The sequence below is a fragment of the Ascaphus truei genome, chromosome 7, assembly GCF_040206685.1.
Source record: "Ascaphus truei isolate aAscTru1 chromosome 7, aAscTru1.hap1, whole genome shotgun sequence".
NCBI classification, from domain to species: Eukaryota; Metazoa; Chordata; class Amphibia; order Anura; family Ascaphidae; genus Ascaphus; species Ascaphus truei.
In genome coordinates this window covers 48,196,703-48,207,508 of record NC_134489.1, presented here as the reverse complement: position 1 = coordinate 48,207,508, position 10,806 = coordinate 48,196,703, and the positions used below count along the sequence as shown (strand labels likewise).

General features: G+C 45.2%; 1 long non-coding RNA gene across 1 annotated transcript; it reads right to left on the bottom strand.

Moving 5' to 3' along the window:
- Nucleotides 1-2,123: 2,123 nt before the first annotated feature.
- Nucleotides 2,124-8,604, bottom strand: LOC142499241 (uncharacterized). Its single transcript, XR_012802636.1, has 3 exons — nucleotides 7,868-8,604; nucleotides 4,341-4,402; nucleotides 2,124-2,425 (listed from the first exon to the last, which is right to left on the bottom strand). It is a non-coding gene; the product is annotated as an uncharacterized LOC142499241 (long non-coding RNA).
- Between the last annotated feature and the right edge of the window lie 2,202 nt (nucleotides 8,605-10,806).

Sequence of the window (10,806 nt, the reverse complement as noted above, 5' to 3'; positions counted from 1 at the left end):
TCCGTCTGCACAATGAATAGCCTCTAAAAAAAATCAGGACTTTTAAGAGCAGGAGCTTCCAATAAACATTTCTTTATCTCATGAAATGCCCACTGATATTTTTCCAACAAGACTACCTGGGTAGTGACGCTTTATTTGGTGAGGTCCATCAGGGTAACCATAGAATCGTGTGGCATAAACCTACAGTAGTACCCTGCTAAGCCCAGAATAGAGCAAATCTGTGTTTTTGTCCATGAAGTGGGTGCTTCTCTTAGGGCATTTACCTTACAAGCTAATGGTCTTTCTCTACCACCTCCCACGGTATAACCAAGTCATTTTGTTTCCGCCTTTCCCAAGGCGCATTTCTTTGTGTTTGCGGTCAGGCCCGCCTCTCTTAATGACCAGAGGATCACCCTCAGTCTGTTCTTATGGGATCCCCAGTGGTTGCTGAATATTACGATATCCTCATGATATGCAACTGCATAGCACCTAATGGGATGCAACATCCTGTCGATCAACCTCTGGAAAGTTGCTGGTGCCCTTTGTAATCCAAACACACATTTTCACATTTAAACAGGCAAATGGGAGTGGCGAAAGTGGTTTTGGGTCTGGTCTCTTTTTCCAAAGGAATTTGCGAATACCAGAATGGTATCCATATTGGATATCCAGAGTGGTTATGAAGTCCACCTCTCCTAAGGAGTCAAGCAGCTCATCCACTGTGGGCATTGGGTATGCACCAAACTGTGAGACAGCATTAACTTTCCTTAGGTCTACAAACTACCGTACTTTCCCATGTGCCTTGGTACTAGATCAAGTTACTGCTCCAGTCGCTATGGGACTCTTCTATAACAAGTTCCGCTAAGTGAAAGATTGGGTCTGCACTGGTCCTAGGACCTCACAGAAAATATCCCAATATAGTCAATCCTGCTAGAGTGTGTGTGTCAGTCAGTGTGTGTGTATGTGTGTCAGTCAGTGTGTGTGTGTATGTGTGTCAGTCAGTTTGTGTGTGTATGTGTGTCAGTCAGTGTGTGTGTGTATGTGAGTCAGTGTGTGTGTGTGTGTGTATGTGTGTCAGTCAGTTTGTGTGTGTATGTGTGTCAGTCAGTGTGTGTGTGTGTGTGTGTGTGTGTGTGTGTCAGTCAGTGTGTGTGTGTATGTGTGTCAGTCAGTGTGTGTGTGTGTGTGTGTGTATGTGTGTCAGTCAGTGTGGGTGTATGTGTGTCAGTCAGTGTGGGTAAGTCAGTGTGTGTGTGTGGGTCAGTCAGTGTGTGTGTGTCCTGCTACAGCCAGGGGCGGGATGTAACATTGCGCACCACCTCTCTTCCCCCCCCCCCTTCTGCAAATTCTGCACACACACCCCTTACGCAAATTCTTCGCAACCCTCCCCCCCGCGGGGTACATGCGCCCGGCACGGGCATGAGTGACCGGCCGCGGGTGAAAGGCGAGGTTACCCGTTTGCTGTTCCGCCCGCAGGCCCGCAAGAGCCGGCACCGAGCCCCTGTACCGCGCGGGTTGCGCCCGGGTTTGCGCTGTGTGCCACCGCTTCCTGCGGGCACAGGGGGCCCGCGAACGCCCGCGTCAGTGGAGGGCTGAATGGCGCCGCTGCCAATGGGCGTTAGGAGCGTGTGGGGGGAACGACGGCGCTGCCAGCCGCTTCAGCGCATGTGTGGCGTCCGTCAGCGGCGCCATCACAACTGCGCATGCGCGGCATGGCAGCGGGCGGGGAACAGCGGCTGTTAGGAGCGGCGGCGATCGCCGCCGCATATGTCAGCAGCCGGGTGTGTGGGGGGATGTGGGGGTGGGGGATGCGCCGGTGATTAGGAGCGGCACCGGCGGCTATCGCCACCGCCGCCGCATGTGACGGGACGTGTGAGCGGAGCGGCGTCCATTACATGACGTCACTTCCGTTTCACATTTCGCCCCCCATATATCCAGTTTTGTCCCATCAGGACTAGGTGCCACTAAAGAAGTTTCACTTCAAAAACCTGCACTATCTGTGTGTCCTTTCTATTTTTTCATACATGGGAAATCTCTATCTTTGAAAATACCCATCCTGCTCTGATGGACGCTGTCTCGGGAGTATCTGAAGAATCAGACACGAGTTGGTTACTCATTACAACCACACTACCTTTACCACTCATGGAACATGTGAGTGAGATATTTATTATTTTTCACATTTGTATTTATTGTTGAAACATTATTGCACTATATGTGTGTGCCTCTTTTTTTCATATCTGGATTTATTTGTGTTCCTGATTTTCCGTTTCTTGCGTCCTTTATATGGACTGGGATTGAGTCCACTTCTGGAGCAGCATTATTTCCAGTTTTATACATTTATTATTCTATCACTAGTGTGTTCACTGGGTTTAATACAAAAGGTATTTGCGCTTGATTTTTCTTCGCTTCAACATGTTTACTTTCAACTGTTCATTTTCTTAACTTCTGTCTGGAAAAAAAAAATCAAAGTAGCATTCAAAATTATATTTTTGTTATCGCCTGGTCTCGGATTTACTGATAAAGCAAAAATGGCTTTCACACTATAATGTTTTTTATTATTATTACAGCTGAACCCCGTTATAACGTGGTGCTCGGTGTCCACATAATGAGAAGGTGTTATAACCGGGATTGCACAAAAAAAATAGCTGCGGGGGGGAGGCGTCGCCGGAAACAGCAGCAGCACGGACAATCCCAGAAACAAGAGAGGTAGAAGATATCTGTGTGTGTTTGGGGGGGGGGGGGGGAGATAAGTCTGTGACAGTGCAGGAGAAGCTGGTGGAGAGTCTGCGAGAGGGTGGGAGCAGAGGGAGGATCTCACGCAGTCTGAAGAAGCTGGGATGTCAGCTGTCTGTCTGAGTCCCCCGGCCCGGAGCCAGCCCCTCTCCTCCCCCCCCCCCCCAGCGGAGGTACAGTGACTTATCCCTGACGTCAGTGCGATTGTTTCCCCTGTTCTCATTTCCATTCCCTTGTTATGCTTGTTACTAGTGTTTGGCCCTGCTGTACTCTCCTCTAGAATATTTACTAGTGTGAAGGGTGTCCTTTGATGAGACTTTTGTGATAGGCTCTCCCACTAAAGCTCCCCTGTACTCAAGCGTTAGGAGGACCATTGTTAAAGGGCTTTTGTTTTCTTTGTGGAACTGTTTATTTTTTCTTTCTTCCCATAGGGATACCTGGTCTTCCTCTTCCCGCCAAGCCCTCCCTACCAACTCGTTTTCTGCATGAGTGACATTCCCCGGGGCCGCCAGCCCCTTGGTTCTTATAGAGGGATTGATTCCTGTCTCACTGATTAGTCCTCACTCATAGCTGCCCTTACTTAGTAAACTGCCCTCTACTCCTAACCTATAGCCCAAACTACATTTCTTAACCTCATTAGTCTGTAGGGCACTGCCTACATTACCCTCAGTTACATAATACAACAACTCATGCTTATTCATTGCTAGCTATATCAAGTGTGTGTGTTTCTGTCTCTGTGTCTGTCTCCGTTAGCAAAAAAGCTTTGAGAAAAAAAAAATGCAGCCTAGCTTTTTAAAAATGGGAGCCACGCTCAGACCGCGTTATAAGCGGATCCGCGTTGAAGCAGATCGTGCTATAACGGGGTTGAGCTATATTATTATTATTATCATCATCATCATCTATTTGTCAAGTGCCAATTTGGCTTGTCAAGGGATAGAAAAGCAGCCCGCCAGGGAAAGGAGAGGGAGAAAGAGAGACTTGTTGACTAATTTTTCTTATTACATATATACTCTGGTGTACTCAGGACTTTGCCCGTTTGAGCTTTCTAGTTGCATTTTTTTGTGATTATTGAGTGCTGCTCTGGTGGCTGGGGTGTCAGGGTTAAGGGAAGTACCTTGTGGTCTTTATAGACCTGAGGGAACGGGCCTTAAGAAGGGGTCTCCCCCCGAAACGTTGCCCCCTGATTACCCTCCCCCTCCCCCCTTTTGTGTTGTCCCCACTCTCCTTACCTAGTGTCTATCCCACTCCCTGTCCTGTCCCTGTGTATTTTCACCCCTACCACCGTGATTGTAGGATTTTGTTCTGTCATATGCGCCGCATTATTCCAAGATATCTTATCTTGTGCATACATTAAATTACTTACTTGTTTGGCATATACCTAGTTTTTGGACTTTCTCTGAGTCAGAGAGTGCTGGAACTCTAGTTATTTTTTACTATTGGTTGTGGGGGAATTTGGGTCCTCCTGGTTCCGTAAGCACCCTGCACATTTATACTGATTGAGTGAGTGCTGTCTATCCTTTTTGTGTCGGTTTGATGATGCCACTTGCATTCCAAAAGTTGATGCTTAATTCCTTCTCACACGACATACCGATTGATACTGGTCTTAATCAGTGACATTTTTGGTAGCTCACCTGTTCCTCAGACTGATAGGGCAGGGTCCCTTGAAAAGTCTCTGGTTGTGGGCAGAATCCACCTGTCGTGTGAAATTCAAACAATACAACGTTTCGAATACATGCGTTATCTTTATATGCATGCCAGTTGTGAGACTTGTCTGCAGAGCTGGAAGACTAAGGCCAGACCAGAGCAAAAGGTGGTGAGTGCAGTTTATAATGTTTGGATTCTAAGATTTGCATGGCCACATCTTTATAAAATTTCACATGGAGCTACATTTTATTTTCTTACCCAATGATTGTACTACAGCCCATGTGCAACAGAAGCTTTACAGACCAGGTATACACACTGGCCGGGATAATAAAACAGTGTTAAATACCTGGAGAAGCTGACATTTTTAAGGCTGGGATGTGTTTAAATTACACAAGATTTACAATCAGTGCATGGGCACCAACTGAGACTCATTTCAGATGTTTGCTAAACCCACATTGCCCACCAGTGCTAATACCCAATATAATTAGTTTAATAATGTAAGTAATAAGGCTGCTGCTCATCCTTCTGCAGCTGCCTGGCATTCTTAATCCCATTAATCCTCAGTTCCTAATAAAAATAGAGAAAAATGGCCAACATGTAATAAAGTGATGTCATCATTATGCGACCACAGGAATTATTTTAACTATTAACTTTGATCTGTTATTCCTGGAGCTAATAGTTTCATCACTAACTTGAATTGTTATGTGAATTGAACATCTGCCAAAGGATAATTCTGCACACTGCATAATGAGCAAGATATTCTCACTGCATGTGACATTTTTACTTTGGCTACTAATGTCTTGAGGATGCAATTATTTTATATGTATACACGAGGAGACAGGTGGATGATGATGAGGGAATGGACAGCGATGTGCACATTGGGCAAGAGGTCGTGCAAAGAGAGGGGAAGAGAGACAGCAAGGTGATTAGGAGGAGGAAACAGAATGATAGTAAGTATAGGAGGAGACAGATGAGATGAGTAGTAGAGGAGGGAGTGTAGTCTAGTGAGCACAGAGAGGAGCAGACACAGTAAGGCAGGGAGTGCAAAGATAGAAAAGGAGAGTGCAAAGAGGCAGGGTATGATAGAGGATAGAGTAAGATGGGGAGGGGAGGAGAGCCAGAGAGACAGTAAAGAGAGGAGACAGAGAGAAAGACAGACAGCAAGGAGAGGCGGAGACAGGTGGATGATGAGGATGAGGGAATAAGAGAGCAGGAGGGAGTGCAAGATAGGGGAGGAGAGAAAACAAGGTGAGTAGGAGGAAACTGACAGCAAGGAGAGGAGACAGATGAGATTAGTAGGAGAGGAGGGAGTATAGTGAGCACAGAGAGGAGCAGACACAGTAAGGCAGGGAGTGCAAAGAGAGGGGAGGAGAGTGTGTAAAAAGGAGCAGGGCATGATGGAGGAGAGAGTAAAATGGGGACGAGGGGACTAGATAGCAAGGCATTACCGGTAGGGGTGAAAACAAAGAGTATTTAAACTTTATACTTATTACCATATATGTTTTGTCATTTGGATGTAGCATTGGGCACCCCTGTCTTTTGTTGAATACATTTGCCATGCTCAGTAGCTCTCTTTTTGACATAAATATATATTCATGATGTGGTGGGTGTGGGAGTTTGAGCTTGCTGGGAATGTGTGTGTTAATCAATTTCTGACTGGCAACAGTTGTATGGAGGTAGGTGGCACCTCCCCCCAGAGTTCACCCCTCCTCACCTTTTTAACTTGGGAGGTCTTTTCACTTTTGCTGCAAGAACAGGATCTACTATGGTTCTTTCCCCTCGTACAGAGGTAAAGGGAAGGGTTCACAGTGTAGTGTAGGACCTGCATTAATTTGGTTATACCTTGGCGTTGGTATGTAGGCTTATGGCGCTTTGGCCAAAGGGTTTAACTAAATAACCAAGTAATTATTATTATTATTGAAGTATTTCAACTTTATACTTATTACCATATATGTTTTGTCATTTGGATGTAGCATTGGGCACCTGTCTTGTGTTGTATACACTTGCCACGCTCAGTAGCACTCTTTTTGATATAAATATATATTCATGATGTGGTGGGTGTAGGAGTTTGAGCACGCTGGGAATGTGTGTGAAAACAAAGAGTAATGTTTAACTAATAACCTTTAAGCTCTACTTCTGATGGAAGTAATCAAGAATACTTAGCTCCCATGCGATTCCTTGAGGAGCAGCTCTCCTCCTGCCGTGTAACAGTGTCATGTGATGGTGTGTTGTCATGGCAACGCATCAGCATGTGACGTCGGTCAACATGACCGTGCAACGTTGCAGGAGGGGTGCCGCTCCGGGAAAGGAAAAACCTACCTCAAAACACACATGCTCGCACACACACCCCTTACCTCGAGCTGAGAAGCCGTTTAGCTGGTCCAGGGAGCTACATCTGAAGCCCTGCTCTCTGACTAAACAATTGCTGTCCTAGGCTATAGCCTATTCAGCCTTGTGGGAAATCTGCCTCTGGTTCTACATTTCTGATAGACTTGGTTGGCTACTCTTAAATCAATAAACCTTAAGTCTTCGATTGAATGAAGATGATGTTCTTTTTCTGAAGTCAGCTGCCACAAAAAAAATTTTTTACAAAAAGTACAATATTCCATTTTGGAGTGTACACAGAATGTATAGCTGTATGTAACAATAAAAACTATTCTCTTTAGAGCTTAAAATATTTTTGTAGTCTATTTTAGTCTATACAAAATGGCCAATCTTAGGCTGAGTCTATAGAGGGGGTAGCAGGGCTGAGGCGCGTTGACACTGAGGCCCGCCTGCTGAAATCTGCGCGATTTCATGCCCATGCAGGCGAGCCAGCGGGCGCGATCGGGAGGCGGGGGGAGACTGAGGGAGGCGGGGCAGTGACGTCGCTAGGCCAATCGCCCGCGACGCACCGACGTCTCGGCGCCGTGACGTTGACGCTGCTCCGCGCTGATTGGATGTTTTCAGCCGACAGCGCTCTGAAAAACAGCTTGGCTGTCGGCTGAAAAATCCAGCGCCTCAGCACGCGTGCGGACGCTCGCGTGAGCCCCCTCTAAAGTCATCCTCATGGAGGATGCAGGGGCTCAGCGCGGAGCGTCAGCATGGCTCAGCGCGGCCTCCCCTGCTGTGGACTTGGCCTTATATTGACGTGGTGCTTGTCCCAAATCCAGGGGTAACATATGAGATATAATGCAAAAAAAAAAACAGGACTGGCACTTAGGTATAATGGAACTGTGCGTGAAAACACAATAAAACAGTGAAACAGTGACCCGCATTGGTAACAAACAAGACGACAATAAATGACTCAATAGCCCACAAAGACCAATGTCTAAAATGATTAAACACAAATGTGAAGAAATCCCACTCAACCTTCACAAAAAGAAAAGTCTTGGTTTTTCTTGGCTTGCAGTGGATGAATGTAGTGAGGGCGCGGGATACCACATATGTAAGAGAAGAGAAGATGGCAAACAGTGCAGCACAGTATTGGAAATTACTGGTTCAATAATTAGTAATCCGCAACCATTATACTCACATAAGTGTGAGTAAGCAAAGCATATCACACTGAAAGTGTGCAGGAACAGTGGTCCCACGTAGAGGACCCTCTAGGTACAGAAGGAGTGGATTGGATGCACTAGGACAGGAAAACGGAGAAACACCATAGCGCAGACTGTATAAAGATTACATTTAATATGAAAGCACTTCACAAGTGCGCACTTACAATTTCAGCAATAAAAACGAGCAGTAGTAGTAGAAATTAGAAATTGGATACAGAGGATCTTTGACCTCACTATTCCCCCAGATCCATGGCTGTTCCTCTTGAGCAGACCGTTAACGGGTCTATCCAAAGCAAACAATAAATTAATAGCACATTTTGCCATAGCAACGCGGAGCGAGATCGCAGCATTATGGAAACGCCCCGATATTCCAAGCATCCCAAAGATTCGGAATCGCATGTGGTTTATTTGCCAGATGGAAAAGTTGACGAGTTTAGTTAATGACACTGGCACTAATTTCCTAAAAGTCTGGACACCTTGGTTGGCTCAGACAGATATCCCCGGGGTTGAGAGTAACACAATCTGGCTACAATAGGTATAGGTGCGTTCTCTTTTGGGAGTGGAAGCCCAATTCTTACTAGTCAAACAGTGACACAGACATATGTACCTTAGAGCTAGCCTGAATAAGATGCCCTGGGAACTGGGAGAGTCGGCCATTATCGTTCTGCGGGTTGCGCCGGGGCTGACGTCCTCTACCTATCCCTCCCCTCCCCCTTCCCTACCTTTCCTTCCCACCCCTCTTTTTTTTAATTTTATTTTACTTTGATTATTTTGACATTGTTCATCTTTTTATTATTCCACCGTGAATAGCCCGGCTGAGTAGGGCTTGAAAGGCCGGGTGATCTCTCAATGAATGTGTCTTTTCCCAAAGTTGGAATTATTTTCATGATTATATGCACTGTGTAATGTATCTTATGCTTGAAATATTCAATAAAAAATTTAAGTTATAAAAAAAAAACGAGCAGTAGTATAATGGGAGGTGGAGCGAGAGACGTTCTCACCGCTCCTTCTTCTCTGGGAGTCACACCTGATGGGATGCAAACGCTGTGCAGCTGGTGCTCCTGAATGCGGCCGCAAGAAATACCAAGCCAACTGGGTGTCCGTCCACCATGATGTCACTCCGTTCTAGCCTCAATTCAAAGCGTTTCGCTATGTTCAATAGCTTAGTCAGGAATCTCGCACCCTATCCTAAACTAACACTTTATATATCTGTTGTTTGGTCTCCATTGGTTGTGTCCCACGATCTCACATAAGGCATAAATCAAGAGTGCCATGTGTGGACCAATGGCAACACAGTCTCTTCGATACACAGCCAATCAGGAACGTTCATGACTGGGACAAACAGTGGTAAACCCTTTACAGGCATAATATAGCCTTTGTGATGTGTTCCAGGCATTGCGACAAAAGACCTAAAACACCCTATGCCATAGAAATGCAACAAATAGTATATTAAAATCCTAACACATAGTTTGACAGATATATTATATATCACAAAATGGGGGAAAGGGGAAAAGGGAAAGGGGAAAGGGGAAAGGGGAAAGGGGAAAGGGAAGGAAACCCTCGCATCTGCCTCTAATATAACAGGTCAAAAGTATATATAGTGTACAACGGTGCAATAAAGGGGAAGGAGAGCCAACTTAATACTAGGAAACAAAAGCACCCTATTTGACAGCACTCGTTGTATGTGATGATGTAATGGTGAATTACTTAAAATGTAATGTTTTATTAATCTCAATTAAAATAGATGTCAAAACATTGAAACCAGGAACCAACTGACATTGGTGACAACACACAAAACAGACAACAATACGTGATACTAAAACTGTAAACTAGGGGGATACAGGATGTCAAACCAATCTGCTGAATAGCAGACAAGAAACTCACAAATATATAGGAGTTAACCCCCTAGTGCAGCAATGATAGGAATTAAAAAGCCTGTATAATTAAAACAGGTAACGTAGGACTAATCATGCAAATGTATACACCTCAATACAATACCGGGCATATAACTAGTGAATGTTGACTCACTGCCGCATAAGGTTGTATAGACCAGATGGTAGCCAAAAATGGTCTAATAAGTCTGAAGTAGCTAAACCCCTGTAAGGAACATTAAGATGCCTAAAGAAGCTAATAGCTCAGTATATCAATGTCAGAGATATGAATCATGAATAACAGGCACAAGAGCTCACAAAGTGTGATGACTGGCTCTGGGGCACGGATCTAGTCCGTATCCAGTTATAGCCCCCTAATATAATGTGCCATATATACATGCTAAATCTAAGGCAACAGACATATTGCAGTGTGAAAACAGACAAACATGAAAGAGGGGAGGGTTTGACACAAGCAGCAGTTGTAATCAGCTGCTGTAACGGAACAAACAGGGTGGAGTGATAATACACGCACTAGTTAAACACCCTAAATGCAGCAGAGTTATATCTACTAAGCATCCAATACCTTGGTTAAGTTTGTTCTCTGGTGATTAAACATGCAGCGTACCTTAGCAGAATAAACGGGGTGAAGTGGTGATACACACACAAATAAGACACCCTTGGTGCAGCTGAATTATATCCACAAAGCCAGCGTTATGGCTGAGAAAGCACAGTAATGCTACAGCTAGCACAAAACTACTGATAGAGCATACAATACCTTTTGTTAAGTACAGTATATTCTCTAGCAGTTGAATGTTAAGGTACCCACTAACAGTGAAACCGGCACTTAGCAGTGCCTCTCACCCTCTAACCAGCATGTGAACGTCATGACGTCAGTCCTGTAGCCACCTCCCACCTGTCGCACGTTTCGGTGGGGCGCTTTTTCAAAGGTGGTCCCCCTAGTTTACAGTTTTAGTATCACGTATTGTTGTCTGTTTTGTGTGTTGTGTCACCAATGTCAGTTGGTTCATGGTTTCAATGTTTTGACA